This window comes from Lygodium microphyllum, chromosome 29, assembly GCF_053477565.2.
Source record: "Lygodium microphyllum isolate KBCC chromosome 29, Lygodium_microphyllum_v1.1.10, whole genome shotgun sequence".
In the NCBI taxonomy this organism is placed as follows: domain Eukaryota; kingdom Viridiplantae; phylum Streptophyta; class Polypodiopsida; order Schizaeales; family Lygodiaceae; genus Lygodium; species Lygodium microphyllum.
In genome coordinates, this window is record NC_141163.1 from 90,168,016 (window position 1) to 90,185,046 (window position 17,031).

Genomic DNA, 17,031 nt, shown 5'->3' on the forward strand with positions numbered 1-17,031 from the left:
TTATTTATCAAGGAGATATTCAAATTGCATGGGTTACCCAGAAGAATCATTAGTGATCGCGACTCTCTTTTCACATCACATTTCTGGAGGGCTATCTTCGAAGCCATTGGGACTCAACTTTGTTTTAGTACAGCTTACCATCCCCAAACCAATGGTCAAACGGAGCGAGTCAACCAAGTTATTGAGGATATACTAAGGGCACATTGCTGTCGCGAGCCCAAAAACTGGATTCAATATTTGCCACTAGTAGAGTTTGCCTACAACGCTTCTTACCAACAAAGTACTTAGATGACCCCTTTCCAAGCACAACTATAGTAGTCCTTTAAACTTTTCAGATCCAGCCTAAAGGGATGAATCTTTCATTAGGCATTGGTTGCATTGGTTGCTAACCCACACGAACAACGTTAGGGTTTGTTGCTTGGCCTCCCACATTTAGAGGCATCTGACTAGCCATAGGCATAGTCACAGTAGACGGAGCTGGTAATAAAGGCACATTCAGTACCACGTTCCCTCTCCCATTAGGGTTGGCCATCCCTATCCCTTGTTTTCCACTACCATTGATCAATTTGCGAATTATTTCTCGACGCTAGACCCATATTGGGATTGATTTGAGAAGCATAGGCTGCTTACAGTCGGGATTCTATTTCTTGCACTCGTCTAATGATAGTGTCTATATCCACCAAGGTGACACTTCTCAGCTGCACCTAGATTTTAAAATCAAGACCATGCAAGAAGTATTGCCATTGGGAAACATGTGGGATAGTGATAGAGGTATCCAATTTATGGAAAACCTCTTTGATCTTCTTGGCATACGCTCGTATATCTTCATGTGGTTCTTTGGTGTGTCACATTCAACACGTGCAACCAATATTGGCCACCCCTCTCATGGGTGAACTCCCTTTGTAAGGCTTCATAAAATAAGTCCATAGTGGTTATGGTTCCAACCTCAAGTTCGTGATACCATATAGCTGCCCTTCCCTTAAGGGTCATGTTGACGAACATCATTAGATGCCCTTCCTCTTGGATGCGGCAGTTAAACATTAGCTTTTGGAACTCCCTTATATGAATCTCCACATCCTCTTATACTAACCAATTAAAAATGGGTAGGGGAAAACCTAAGGTTGGTGAATCCACCGTTCTGGAAGGGATTGCGATAGGTTGCGCCATGGCAATGATCCGATTTGCTAATGGAATTGGGACAGGCAAAGTTGTCACACCACTCAAAGTGGGCATATTAATTAGGAGGGGGGAAGTAGTAGAACTTCTACCTTCTAACGGCAGGCTAAGGTTACTAAGACCCCGCCGTTGAATAGGTTTAGTACTACTCCATTTAGGATAATACCACTTATTGATTTCAGTCCTTCGTCTAGCCCTCTTAGCTCTCTCTTTTTTTTGGAGTTTGACTTGCCCGATCTCATCAAAGGACATCAACTAGCAAGTAGGTCCCAAGAGACCCTAGATTCGTAAACCACCACTTTGAGGTAGCTCCCGGAAAATGCACCAGTGATGGGACCAAAAATGGTCTAGCACTAGCTATAGCACTAGCTATAGAACTAGCTAGATCTCATGCACACGACAGACAACTCCACCACCACACGGCCTCATGGTCTAGGAGCATCTGTAATAACTAGATGCACACTAGATACATCTAATATTGCGTTTGTAGCTGGATAAGAGTCCAATGGCACCTTCCCCAAATCCCCTCAAAGGGGTATCCCACACATATTGGCAATAAGTGCCACGTATCACAGACATAGGAGGCACCCCAGGTTGATTACCATGACCCCATTACAGCTCTCCTACATCTTCGGGATTGGCCCCTAGATGCGTTTCTTTTACATATAAACCCCTTCTCACAAGACTCCTCTCTTTGCCATCGAGATCTAGGAGATGCAATTTTTCACTAATAACTTCCCCCAAGAAATGAATGACTAACCTACGGCACGTGGCATCTTATCCTCTCAAGTGTGGGTTAACTATCATTCAAACAATTGCTACGCATTCCCAAGAATTGATACCATATGTATGATCAATGCAATAATGGATGTCTCATTGTGCACAAACAGTTATGTTTAAAAATCAACCTATGTGCTAGTACGCAAACAATCTTTCCATGGATTCCAAGTAATACGTATGTGCTTCATTGCAAGAATCTAGCACCAAGGCGAACCTTGTACTACTATATTCCTTATTTTCAAATAGAACATATCCTAAATTCTATGCATAGAAAAAAAAAATCAGATTTTGTATTATTTCAACCCTTAAACTATTGTACAAAATTCTACTTTCCCTTGCCATTTAAGTTTTACTTTGTTGCATAGGTGTATAGAGGTTATTTTGTCATGGTTTATTACATAAAAAGCAATAAATCGGGCAAACTAAGGCCAAACCTTATGATTTTTCCTACCATACATCCATAACCACTTATTATATTTTTTCATATTTTTCTAAGACATATTCCTATTTTTCCTCTTATTTTTTCACATTTTCTCTATTTTTCTCTATTTTTCCAATAAAAATTTGATACATTTTTAGAGTTGTGGTTTTTGATTCTTAGAAAAATAAAAATATAAATTTTATTAGCATTTTATCCCATGTGTATTGGTTTATCCCACCCGAAAAACACCAAAAACTCCATTTTTCTCATAAAAATCGTGTTTTACAAGTTTTTAAAAATTATTTCCAGCATTTTGTATTTATGTTTTCTAAATTTTTTATCATGTAAGCATAGAAAAAATAGTAAATAGCATGTTTACCAATTTTCACTCCATAAGAACGACATTGATTCAATCAAATGTAAAAAACAAGCAATTTTCCTTTGTAAAAATAGAATTGCTAGTTTTTTCTTCTTTGCGGGTTTTAAAATATGATGTGGGACTGTAGATCAGCCTCATTCAAGGCTCACCCCATCTCCAAACAGCCAACTCTAGCCCTCCCCACTGATCCGGGATTTATCCGGTTACCATGCTGGACAAGCATCCTTCAACAGGTTCTTCAATCTTCTTCATGAGCATGAACTACCTCTTAAGGGGGGAGAGAGCGAGGAGAGAGAAAGTTTGAATTTGTATCTCAACAACTGGGTAGCCATTGGAGGAGCGAAGACTAGCGATTGGAAGCATAGGAAGAGTGTAGCTCATGTATCTAATCAGTTGGGGGGGGGGGGGGGGTTCTTTCAACCTCTTTAGGCCCCCCTTCCACAAATCGTCACCCCCTACCATGGTGCCTTCATGCCATTTTTTTAAGTCGGAAAAAAAGGTACCCCCCCCATGAAATAAAAAATTGAGGGGGGCTCCACGAGAGGGAGCCCCCAAGGGTCATACCCTTTCCATTCTCAATTGTTTTGCCAATTTTAGGCACTCCTCCCGCATTCGGCATCCAAATTACGATTTGAAAATTCTTGGGTGTCCATCCTAAAGTCCCACATTGTCGGGCATCTCCAGAAATCCCATCTTACAGTCATAAAAATTATTAAAATTCACCACTTGCCATCTAGTGGATCTTTACTTTTGGGGCATTATTGCCTAAAATCATATTGATTACAGTTCCCGCCTTTGACAAAGTCTATCACTATGAGGATATGAGAGTATAGCGACGACCATTTGCGATGAGAAATAGTGGCGTCGATATTTGCATCGCTATTAGCACGCAAATAGCGATGGTATCCACACGAAAAAAACGTGGGCCAAAACCCAAGCGCATTATTCTGCGCGCATTCATGAAAGAGAGAGCAAAAGGGAGAGCGAACATCTTACATTTGAGAGGGGGAGAAAGAGAGAAAGAGGGAGAAAGAAGCCTTTTCACTGCCGCCGCCATTGCCGTTCACGAAGAAGAGGAGGTGTACGGAGGGGGTGAAGAGGAGTCGAGGAGCCGCCAAATCCTTCTTTGAGCCTTTACGGTGAGTGCATTGTCCATTCTTACTTTGCTTTTGTGTTTTCTCTCTTTCTTTTACTTGTTTTTGGTATAATTCATGTGTATTGAGAGAGGGAGAGGAAATGAGAGAGAAAGAGAGGGAGAGGGAGAGGGGGAGGGAGAGGAAATGAGAGAGGGAGAGGGAGAGGGAGGGAGACATTAAACATAATAGGGGAAATGAGAGAGGGAGAGGGAGCGGGGGAGGGAGAGGAAATGAGAGAGGGAGAGGGAGAGGGAGGGAGAGGGAAACATTAAACATAATAGGGAAAGAGAGAAAAAGAAAGAGAGGGAGAGGGAGAGGGAGAGAGAGAGCGAGTGAGAGGAAAAGAGAGAGGGAGAGGGAAAGGAAGAGGGAGAGAGAGGGAGAGGAAGAGAAAAAAAACATTAAACATAATAGGGAAAAAGAGAAAGGGAGGAAGAGGAAATGAGAGAGGGAGAGGAAGGAAAAAACATTAAACATAATAGGGAAAGAGAGAAAGAGAGGGTGAGGGAGAGGGAGGGAGAGTAAATGAGAGAGGGAGAGGAGAGAGAAAAACATTAAACATAATAGGGGAAGAGAAATAGAGGGAGAGGGTGAGGGAGGGAGAAGAAATGAGGGAGGGAGAGGAAATGAAAGAGGGAGAGTAGAGAGAAAAAGAAATGATAGAGGGGGAGGAGAGAGAAAAAAGAGAGAAAAAACATTAAACATAAAAGGGAAAGAGAGAAAGAGAGGGAGAGCAAATGAGAGGAAGAGGAGAGAGAAAAAACATTAAACATAATAGGGAAAGAGAGAAAGAGAGGGAGAGGGTGAGGGAAGGAGAGGAAATGAGAGAGGGAGAGGAAGAGAGCAAAAGGAAATGAGAGAGGGAGAGACGAGAAAAAAATGAGAGAATGAGAGTAGAGAGAAAAAGAGAGAAAAACATTAAACATAATAGAGAAAGAGAGAAAGAGAGGTAGAGGGTGAGGGAGGGAGAGGAAATGAGAGAGGGAGAGAAAGAGAGAAAAGAAAATGAGAGAGGGAGAGGAGAGAGAAAAAACATTAAACATAATAAGGAAAGAGAGAAAGAGAGGGTGAAGGTGAGGGTGAGGGTGAGGGAGAGGAAATGAGAGAGGGAGAGGAAGAGAGAAAAAACGTTGAACATAATAGGGAAAGAGAGAAAGAGAGGGTGAGGGTAATGGAGGGAGAGGAAATGAGAGAGGGAGAGGAAGAGAGAAAAGGAAATGAGAGAGGGAGAGGAGAGAGAAAAAATATTAAACATAATAGGGAAAGAGAGAACGAGAGGGTGCGGGTGAGGGAGGGAGAGGAAATGTGAGAGGGAGAGAGAGAGAGAAAAGTAAATGAGAGAGGGAGAGGAGAGAGAAAAAATGAGAGAGGGAGAGGAGAGAGAAAAAGAGAGAAAAAACATTAAACCTGATAGGAAAAGAGAGAAAGAGAGGGAGAGGAAACGAGAGAGGAAGAGAAAGAGAGAAAAGGAAATGAGAGAGGGAGAGGAGAGAGAAAAAGAGAGAAAAAACATTAAACCTGATAGGGAAAGAGAGAAAGAGAGGGTGAGGGTGAGGGAGGGAGAGGAAGAGAGAAAAGGAAATGAGAGAGGGAGAGGAGAGAGAAAAAACATTAAACATAATAGGGAAATAGAGAAAGAGAGGGTGAGGGTGAGGGAGGGAGAGGAAATGAGAGAGGGAGAGAAAGAGAAAAAAGGAAATGAGAGAGGGAGAGGAGAGAGAAAAAGAGAGAAAAAACATTAAACCTGATAGGGAAAGAGAGAAAGAGAGGGAGAGGGTGACGGAGGGAGAGGAAATGAGGGAGGGAGAGGAAGAGAGAAAAGGAAATCAATTGTTATTATTTGTAGTAGTAGTAGTAGTTTTTTTTTTCCTTTTATTGTTTATTGTTGTTTAGTTTTTTTTTTGTAGTAGTAGTTGTTTTTTTTACTTCTTTTTTTCTTCTTTATTATAGTGGTAATGATAGTGATAGTAGTAGTGGTAGTGGTAGTGGTAGTCATGGTTGTGGTCATGGTAGTCGTGGTTGTGGTCATGGTCGTTGTTTTTTCTTCTTTTCTTGTTTATTATACTGGTAGTGGTAGTGGTAGTTGTGGTTGTGGTCGTGGTCATGGTCGTGGTCATGGTCATCGTAGTCATAGTCATAGTTATAGTCGTCGTCGTAGTCATAATTGTAATTGTAATCGTAGTCGTAGTCATGGTCATGGTCATCATCGTGGTTGTAGTCGTAGTTCTGGTCGTGGTTGTTGTCATTGTTGTAGTCGTAATCGTAGTTGTAGTCATGGTTGTGGTCGTGGTCATGGTCGTGGTCGGAGTCATGGTCGTGGTCGTGTTTGTCATGGTCATAGTCGTAGTCGTAGTCGTAGTCGTGGTCGTGGTCGTGGTCGTGGTCGTGGTCGTGGTCGTGGTCGTGGTCATGGTTTGTAAAATATTACACGGTGCAGCGAATAGAATCTGAGAAAGAGATAGAGAGTACACAACAGATAAGAGGAGAATCAGTAAATTCTTTAGCTCCAAACAACTGATACAAAGATGTCTCTGTCCACCCGTGCACTTCCACTATGTGAAGCTTAGATGGCGATCTAGACAGAAGATAGGTGAAGAGCTTAAGGCTAGCTGGAACAACAACTCTAACTGGGTGAAAGATGAGTGAGTGATGGCTGCGAAGGGGTTTAGCTTTTATAGCCCGCGAAGGTCGTTAGGTCGGCTTGCTGACTGACCTACCATATGAGCCTCCACTAGTCGGCCAGGGAATATTCCCTTTACCATCGGCTCCATTCTCCTTTGTTGGACAGTAGACCAATTCCACTATCCCATCCTCCATCAAATCACGCACATAGTGATACTGGATCTCTATATGTTTGGTGCGTGCATGAAACACTGGATTTTTGGCAATGGCGATGAAACTCTGATTGTCACATCTCAGCACAGTTGGTTCTTCATCCTGCACTTCCATATGCCATAGAATCCTTCTCAACCATAAGGCCTCACATGTAGCAAAACAAGCTGCCTTGTACTCTGCTTCGGTAGAAGACAATGCCACTGTTGGTTGCTTCTTACTAATCCAAGAGAAAATTCCTGAACCCAAAGAGAAACAATAACCAGAAACTGACTTCCTGGAATCAATGTCTCCTGCCCAATCTGAGTCACAATTCCCCACAAGAGAAGTTCCGAAACTGTATGTGATACCATAGTCAAGAGTTTTCTTCAAGTATCTGAGCACCCGCATCCCAGCCTTCCAATGACTCTCATGAGGTTTGTTTGAGATCCTGCTCAAAACACCAACAGCAAAACTGATATCTGGTCTGGTGTTACACAAGTAGATCAGACTTCCGACCAACCTCCTATACCTCCCAATGTCTGCTAGTGCTGATGTATCCTCTACGGATAACTTTGCATTCACCTCCATAGGTGTAGCTATCTCCTTGCACTCGGTCATGCCAAATGCCTTCAAGATCTCCCATGCATACTTCTTCTGAGAGATGAAGATCTTTCTTGGCTCTTGCCAGACTTCAATCCCCAAACAATAGTGTAGCAAGCCCAAGTCTGTCATTTCAAACTCAGAACTCAAAGCCTTTCGAGTTTGGTTGATCATATCTTCATAGTCACCTGTAATAAGAAGGTCGTCCACATATAGGACAATCACTACAGACTTTTTACCATCCCTGTAAACATACAAGTTAGCATCTGAGGCACATCTTTTGAAGTTTAGGTTTAAAAAGAACCTATCTATCCGCTGGTACCATGCTCTGGGGGCTTGTTTCAGTCCATACAATGCCTTCTTCAGTTTACACACTTTGTTCTCAGAATGGGGGGCCTCAAACCCTGGTGGCTGAGCCACGTACACCTCCTCCTTGAGGTCACCATTTAAGAACGCTGACTTAACATCCATTTGGTACACTGGCCACTTCTTATGGGCAGCCACTGCAAGTACCGTGCGAATAGTGGTCATTCTGGCAGTTGGGGCAAATGACTCTTGAAAATCAAACCCTTCAACTTGTGAAAATCCTTGGGCAACCAGTCTAGCTTTGTACTTTTCTAAGGTACCATCTGCCTTGTACTTTACCTTCCAGATCCACTTGGTGCCAATAACCTTCCGCTTTGCTGGTCGATCCACTAGCTCCCAAGTGTCATTCTTCATTATGCTGTCATACTCTGCCTGCATAGCAGCCTTCCATGATGGATCTGCAAGTACTTCTTCTAAGTCAGTTGGCTCCTTTACTTCTCTCATAATCTCAACCATCAAGGCCATATTGACTATGTGAGCAGAAGCCCTCCTTTGCTCCTCTATTCTCTGAGACCTCCTTGGTCCGTCTGCCTTCTCCTCAACAGATGCAGGCATAGGATTATTGTGGTCATAGAGCTGCTTCACCCAGCGCGGCAATGGATTTTCCGGTGGGGTGATGTCAAGTTGGTGAACTTTTTCCTCATCATCTGAAGATGATGCTTCCTCCTCCTCAAGGATAGGGATAGCTCTCGGGACAGGTTCATAGTGGACTACTTCTTCGCTTGATGATAAAGTAGAAGAACTTGCCTTCTCCTCCTCCACTGTATGTGGCTCCTCCTTGAACACCACATCACGGCTCGCGATGATCTTCTTTGCCTCTTGGTCATATAATTTGTAAGCCTTCTACTCATTACTATAACCCAAGAAGATACATTTTCTACTTTTTGGTTGTAACTTGTTTCTCTTCTCATTTGGAACATGTGCATAACATTCACATCCAAAAATTCTAAAATGTGAGACAGATGGTTTCTTACCAGTGTAAGCCTCATGAGGTGTTTTTCCCTTGAGAGCCTTTGTATAGCTCCGATTTAGAATGTAGAGTGCAGTATTAACAGCTTCAGCCCAAAAATGGTTAGGCAATCCCTTGCCCTTTAGCATGCATCTTGCCATCTCCACAATGGTGCGATTCTTGCGTTCCACAACACCGTTCTGCTGAGGTGTGTGAGGCGTCGTCAATTGACGCTTGATCCCTTTGCTCTTGCAAAAGCCTTCAAACTCCTTTGAGTTGAACTCACCACCACCATCTGTTCTAAATTTCTTCACACTTTTCCCTGTTTCATTCTCAACAAGTATTAGCCATTCTTTAAACTTACCAAAATCTTCAGCCTTATCACGAAGGAAGTACACCCACATCTTCCTACTGGAGTCGTCGACAATCAACATAAAATAAGAAGATCCCCCTAAGGCCTGTGTAGGCATCTTACCACACAAGTCAGCATGCACCAACTCTAGAGGAGCCTGTGCTCTATTCTTGCTTTCTTGTGGAAATGCCTTTCTTTGTTGCTTGCCCATCATACAAGCTTCACATGGTTCCTTCAATTCAGTTATTGTAGGTAGGTGAGCAACCATACCTTGCTTTTGCATCTCCTTCAATACTGCAAATCCGATGTGTCCAAACCTTTCATGCCAAAGCTTACTTGTGCCCACTCCAGCGGTGGCTGTAAGAGCACTTAGCTCATACAGGTTGTTCCTTCTTTCTCCTTTGCCAACAATTATGCCAGCACTATCAATAATTTCTGCACCTGTCTTCTTGAACCTCACTTCATGACCAAGATCAGTTATGGCAGCAACTGATAAGAGATTTCTCCTGATTTTGGGAACATACAACACATTTGAAAGCTTTTTGACTTCACCATTTGTAGCAACAAAAGAAATAGTACCTGTGCCCGCAGCAGGGCATTTAGCATCATTTCCAACTGTCACAGTGATGGATTCTTGTAGAGGCTGCATAGAACTGTATAGACCTTTCTTGTTGGTCATGTGACGGGAGGCCCCACTATCCAACACCCAAGAGTCAGTGGTAGATTCTTCTTGTGCCGAGGAGCACACTTCCTCAATGGTCGCCATGAATAATTCCAACTCTGCTTCAGCCGTATTGGCTGTCTCTTTCCCTTTACTTTTAAGGGTACCATTCTTTTCATCTGCCTTCTTGACACGACAATCTGCAATTGCATGTCCTTTCTTCTTACAGTAGAAGCACTCTCCTTGAAACTTCTTCTTGCCGCCCTTCTTCTTTTTGTCACCATCATTTTTGGTGGAGGAAACACCTTTGCCTGTTGCATTGGCAGAGAATGCAGCATCTCCATTGTTGCTTCCTTCTCGGGCTTTCAGGCTCAACTCCTCCTCCATTAATAATGCACAAAACTCCTCAAAAGTCAAAGCTTGAGGTCTCACCTGAGTATTAAGGGCAGTTACTAGTCCATCAAACTTTTGTGGACAAATCCGAAGACACCTCCGAGCTAGCTCTTCGCTAGTCTTTTGTATCCCAGCGCCAGCCATCTAGTCGCGCAGATTCTTAATCCGAGTGATGAATGCTTCAACCGTCTCTCCTTCAGCAAACTTCTCCGCTGCTAGTTGATTCTCCAAGTTTTGAATTCTTGTTTGGTTTCGCGTTTCGTACTCACTCCTTAGTACATTCCAAGCCTCTGACGCTTTGGTTGTATGCTGAATCAGAGTCAAAACACTGTCAGAACAGCTTGTAACTAAGGCACACAATGCATCTGCATTCCTTCATTTCCAAGCTCGTAGAAGATCTGCATTCGGAGGAATCATCATACTAGGATTTGATGGGTCGGGGGTAGGCTGTGGTTCTGCGTCAGTCCCCAGCACAGTCTCCAGAAGGTCATAAGAATCAAGGATAGTTGTAATTTTGAACTTCCACAAGGTGTAGTTTGTACCATCTAACTTGCCTTCGCTGAAGGTTGGTGGACGAATCCTCAGTGTTTGAATAGCCGGTACAGCAGCACCACCTCCTACACCGCTTCCTGATGCACTAGAACCGCTTCCCGGAGTCAACATCGTTTCTCTTTGCTGTTGAAGCCTTTGCCTCTTGCACGCACTCCAATCTCTAGAGCCCCCTGGGCTCTGATACCATGTAAAATATTACGCGGTGCAGCGAATAGAATCTGAGAAAGAGATAGAGAGTACACAACAGATAAGAGGAGAATCAGTAAATTCTTTAACTCCAAACAACTGATACAAAGATGGCTCTGTCCACCCGTGCGCTTCCACTGTGTGAAGCTTAGATGGCGATCTAGACAGAAGATAGGTGAAGAGCTTAAGGCTAGCTGGAACAACAACTCTAACTGGGTGAAAGATGAGTGAGTGATGGCTGCGAAGGGGTTTAGCTTTTATAGCTTGCGAAGGTCGTTAGGTCGGCTTGCTGACTAACCTACCATATGAGCCTCCACTAGTCAGCCAGGGAATATTCCCTTTACCATCGGCTCCATTCTCCTCTGTTGGACAATACAATAGGGGCCCCTTTTAACTCCCTTACCATGCAACTCAATGCAATGTGCCTCGTGTTGCTACCAGGTTAACCACTCCCTCTAACCCAAAGATTAGACCCACAACAGTCACCTTTTTGCCATCCGGTCACATAGACCTCATCTGATATACAAGTCAGGACTCAACCAATGTCCGGGCTCACATTTGGCTTCTCCTCATAATGGGGGCCTTACAACTTTGAGCACCATGGATCATTGGTAGCACCTAATGAGGGTGGGGCATTGATCATATCTAACATGGTTATGGTCGTGGTCATGGTCGTAGTCGTAGTCATGATCGTGGTTGTCGTCATAGTTGTAGTCCTAGTCGTGATCGTTAAAGAAAATGAGAGAGGGGGAGGAAGAGAAAAAAGAAGAAGGAACAAGAGAGAGGGAATAAACATACAACATAATAAAGAAAGAGAAAAAGAGAGAGAGATGGAAGGAGAGGAGATAATGAATGGATAAAAAACAAAGAGAAAGTGGTGGCGAGGTCCGATGAGGTCCGATACAACACCACGAGATGGGAAACATGACATATATACGTTAATTTGTGGTGGGGTCTGGTGATATTTGGTGCAACACCACGAGACAGGAAACACGACATATATACGTTAATTTTTTTCAGGTTACTAAAATATCATATATTACCACCTGTAAATACCATGCCTGAGTCTCGTGATGATGCAAGACATGTTTTACGAAAGCTTGGCATGGACTATAACAGCATCCATGCATGTATCAACGATTGCATACTATTTCGAGGAGAATTTGAGACTATGGAGACATGTCCAAAGTGTGGTGCTCACACGTATCGACAGGACTTGCAAGGGAAAACCATCCCTCAAAAAAATCTGACACTTTCGGCTTATTCCCCACATGAACCACATGTTTTGTACGTCCGGCATGGCGAGCTTGACAACGTGGCATGTGCAGAATAGGTCCACAGATGGAGTTCAATGAATATCAGCGGATTCATGCGCATGGAGCCACATTGACTCTATCTTCCCAGGCTTTTCCCGAGAGCCAAGGAATCTTCAGTTCGGTCTTGCAATGGATGGCGTGAACCCATTCGGTCTGCGTCAACTTCTTACAGTGTGTGGCCTATAGTCCTTGTCAACTACAATATCCCTCCATGGATTTGTATGAAGAAAGGACATCTCATCCTTAGCTTACTTGTCCTCGGCCACTACAAAGTCAAAAATATGGACGTGTATCTTCGTCCATCAGTTGATGAGCTTAAGATTTTATGGGAGGAGGGGGTCACCATGTAAGATATGAGCAAGCACGATGGTTGACGATCCGCCAATATTCGAGCCATTCTTATGTGGACGATGCATGACTTTTTGAGATTCAGAGAGTGCTCAAGTAAATAGGCTTCCGTTCTCGTTGGTCATATATATATTTTATCTCGTTTAAGTTTGTATTCACTAGATAGAGGTGTTGGAATAAGTCTAGTTACCTTAGGTTATCATGCATGTCCATTGTGTGGGCCATAGTTAGACTCCCGAAGGTCACAAACCATGAAGAAGATGGTATATCAAGGACACGCCTCTTTCTTGCCAGAGGGTCATGAACTCAGGGAAGGTTTTCTTGGACGACCTCCAACATGTATAAATGCCGCAAGCTGGTATGAGCTCGAAATGGTCCACGTAGAGTCATATCCAAGCGGAATGCGACGGTTCTCAGTTTTCTACGAGTTGCCATATTGGACCCACTTACAGATCAACCACTTGTTGGATCCCATGCATATTTTCAAGAATGTGGGCAGCTTGCTATGGGACCACATCTCAAGAACGAGAGACACTATAGGGGCACGAATGGATTTGAAGGAGGTAGGCAAGATGGAGGCACTTTGGCCGCAGTCGAGTGCTGATGGTCGCGTGCAGCTACCACACGCTCCTTGGGTTTTGTCCACTAAGGAAGAGTGCATTGTGAAGCAAATAGTCAAGTCTATCCGCACTTCGATGGGTATGATGCGTTCTCTCAAGTCCGCATTTTCTAAAGACGACCAATTATCAGGGCTAAAATCTCATGACTAGCATAAGATAAATCAGGTTTATGCTACGAATGGATTGTAATTCGCATGCACATTTTACTATTTGGAGTGTAGCCATTGTTCACAATGCTTTCTCATTTGTGGAAGTTTGTACTACCAATCGCGATCGCAGGATGCATTACTTTAGAAATATGCGAGGCCATCTACAGGTTGTCGACTTTAGTGCAATGGATCTCACAGAAGGAGATTAAGACATCCTCTATTAAATCCGCGAGGTGGGGAGCAGCGAAGATGGTCTGTCTCTTTGAGAAATACATGTCTACTAGCATGCTCACAATACAAATCCACCTTCTTGTGCATCTTGTAGATGAAGTGGAGATTGCTCGGCATGTCCATATGCGATGGATGTTCTTCTTAGAGCGCTTCATGAAAACCCTGAAAGGCTTTGTGCAACAAGGAGCTTGACTTGAAGGTAGAATGGTTGAACATTGATTGGTGTCTGAGGTGCTAGTGCATATTTCACAATGGCTACCAATGGTGGATCCAAACAACAAAATGTTGTGGTCGCTGAAGGACAATGATAGACTGACCGGAGATGTAGTGGTTGGAAATGGGGTAGAAAAAAGAATGGATGCTGTAATGGAGGAGAACGTGAATTGCTTTTATATGTTGCACCATTCCTCTATGAAGACGTGGCTCGTCAGGTACCAGATCGCTAGGCAAGATCGAGAGGAAGTGCAGTCTGAATTTTGACCTAGTATGTGCCATCGACCAATTAGATATCCCGAAGGCATGGAGGAGATGTCGCGGTTCATGTCAATGCGATGGTTGCATGGAGCTTTGACCGCAACCTCTTGCGAAGGGGCGGAGGTCAATTGAGGAGTGGGAATTCTCGAGGGGATGTAGTACAAAGGTGATGACGTTCTTAGGATTTGTCGTATCTATATTTTATATGCGACAACTAATTTGAGTGTTTCAATGTACAGTACAAAATATATATTGGAAGAGAGAGGGAGAGAGACAATGTAATGGAGCAGCAACCTGAGCAACCTTAGTCCTTGACTGTTTATGACAATTTTCTACAACTATTCTCTGCAAAAAACCAAGGTATTTCAGCCCTTTACAACCTCAAAACCATCCATAAACATGTGGTATAACCCGTAGGTACATCAGTCAGTACATAGACTTTGCAGGTATTGTAACTCTATGTCATGCAAGCTTATTGCTGTAAAGAGAATACACAGTCTGAAACTTGCAATTTTTTAGTATCAGCAGTGAATTTACTGTCAAAAACCACTTTAAAACATGTCATACATGCTCCAAACTTTCCTAGATATTTGCTACTATATGTAGGCAACTAGACATAGTCATACGGGCACAAAACAATGCATATCCAGCAAGTACAAGTGACATAAATCTGCTTACAGATTGTATACAACCAATCAACTATCAAACCAAGATGTATTTCAGCCCAAGAGATCCTCAAGCCACTTCATACATATGTTCAAAGTTGAGAGAGAGAGAGACAGGGAAACTCCATTGTCATGAACCTTCAGGTTCCATAGCTTTCTTCCATTATTCTTTTCTAATTGAGTAACACACACAACAAAGATAAAGTGACCTAGTGTAAGTGTAGACTAGACAGACTAACTCTAGTGAGGTCACTAACTGACTACTAACCCGACTTATTTAATGTAGTCACATGTAGACGGCTGCACACTCTAGCTGTCATAGATGTCGGTCATAGATAAAGACACACTGACAGTGAGCTTGATTTCTAACACTCCCCCTCAAGCTCAAAACAAAACTCAAATCATCTGCATCACTCCAAGTAGCTGTCTAAAGTGAATGAACTTATCTTTACCAAGTGATTTGGTAACGATGTCTCCTACTTGGTCTTCAGTCTTCACATGCTCCAAGTCAATCTGATCTGCTAAAACCATTGTCCTGATGAAATGGTAGTGAATCTCAATGTGTTTCGATCTTGCATGATAAACATGATTGCTTGCTAACATGACACTACTCAAATTGTCATAGTACAGCTTGACTTTGCTGTCCAAGTGTACTCCCAAGTCATTCAACAACTTCTGTAACCACTTAGCTTCACAGGCCGCTAAGGCCGCACCACAATACTCTGCTTCCATATTGGACAATGCAACTGTAGGTTGTTTCTTACTCTGCCAAAACTGATCATGCTACTACCCAATCCAAATGCATAGCCGCTGGTTGACCTCCTGTCATACGTGCAACCAGCCCAGTCAGCATCAGTGTACCCCATCAAGTTAAGGGGTTTCCCATATGCATAAAACAACCCATGATCTGTGGTACTCTTTACATATCCCAGAATTCTCCTGACTGCATCCAAGTGTGGTTTGCGAGGCTTCTGCATGAACTAACTGATCAGCCCCACAACATAACTCAAGTCAGGTCTAGTGATCGTGAGATAGATCAAGCTGCCTACCATCTGTCTGTACATAGTAACATTCTCAATCTCTGTCCCAACATCAATCTGTAGCTTGACATTCTGCTCTAAAGGCATATCCATAGGCTTGCAATCAGCCATACCATATTTCTGTAACATGTCATGTGAGCATACTGCTTCTATAGTAGCCATATGCCTTGAGGTGTAGAGATAACCTCAATCCCCAAAAAATATTTCAGCTCTCCAAGGTCCTTGACCTTAAACTCAGTCTGTTAACATGTCTTTATTTTAGCAATCCCATTTTCATCATCTCCTGTAATGATTAAGTCATCAACATAGACAACTAGGAAAACATAGCCACTATATTGATCAGTATCTCCCAATCCGAAACCATGTTGCTGCAAATAACTGCTCATGCAAGCATTCCATGCTCTGGGTGCCTGTTTCAGCCCATATAATGCCTTTTTCAGCCGACATACATGTGTTGGAAATTCTGGATGCACATAGCCTTCAGGCTGTTCCATGTAAACCTCTTCATGTATTTCTCCATTGAGAAAGACATTCTTTACGTCCATCTACCATAGTTTCCAGCCTTTAGCTGCTGCCAAAGCAATCATAGTTCTAACTGTAGCCATCTTTGCTACAGGGCTGAAAGTTCTCCTAATAATCAAGACCATACTGATGCGCATACCCTTTTGCAACCAGCCTAGCCTTGTATCTTTCCAATGATCCATCTGATTTACATTTCACCTTATACACCCACTTGCATCAGATAGGTGTTTTGCCCTCAGGAAACTGTACCAAATCCCATGTACCATTTTCAGCCAAAGCTGAATATTCCTCATCCATAGCAGCATGCCGATTCTCATCTGCCAACTGCCTCATCAAACTTACTTGGTTCTCTAAAACCTGTTACTTTCGTCATATAAGCATAATGACGAGCTGAATATCCAGTGTAAGTATACATGTCAACAGGTCATCTGACCCTCTCTGATCTCTTGAGCTGTGGCTCACTGTGAGCTTGCCTCTGATGAGGCGGCACATAACGGCTCTGCCTAGCACCTAGCATCATAACAGACAGAATCCCCAATTCATTGTCTAAGCTATCACTTCTAGATGAATCATAGCCTACAATGAGTGGACTTGTTACATCTTCAAAAACCTTTTTTTTTCCCTTATCTGTTCTGCCCCTCACTGACATATCCGTGCCAGTGGATGCAGTAGTGCGACTTCGCAATCGTCTTGTCCAAGGACTCACTGTAGATGATACATCACCTGTCTGACCACTCATGGAAGTACTCTCTGCAGGAGTATTTTCAGCATGACTCATATTGGGTGAGCCATCAGTAGGCACTGCAATAGGATTCCCATACCAGGATGCTAACTCATCAAATACCACATCTCTGCTTATGAGTGTCTCATGCGAAGAAGGTACATAACACTTACAAGCTTT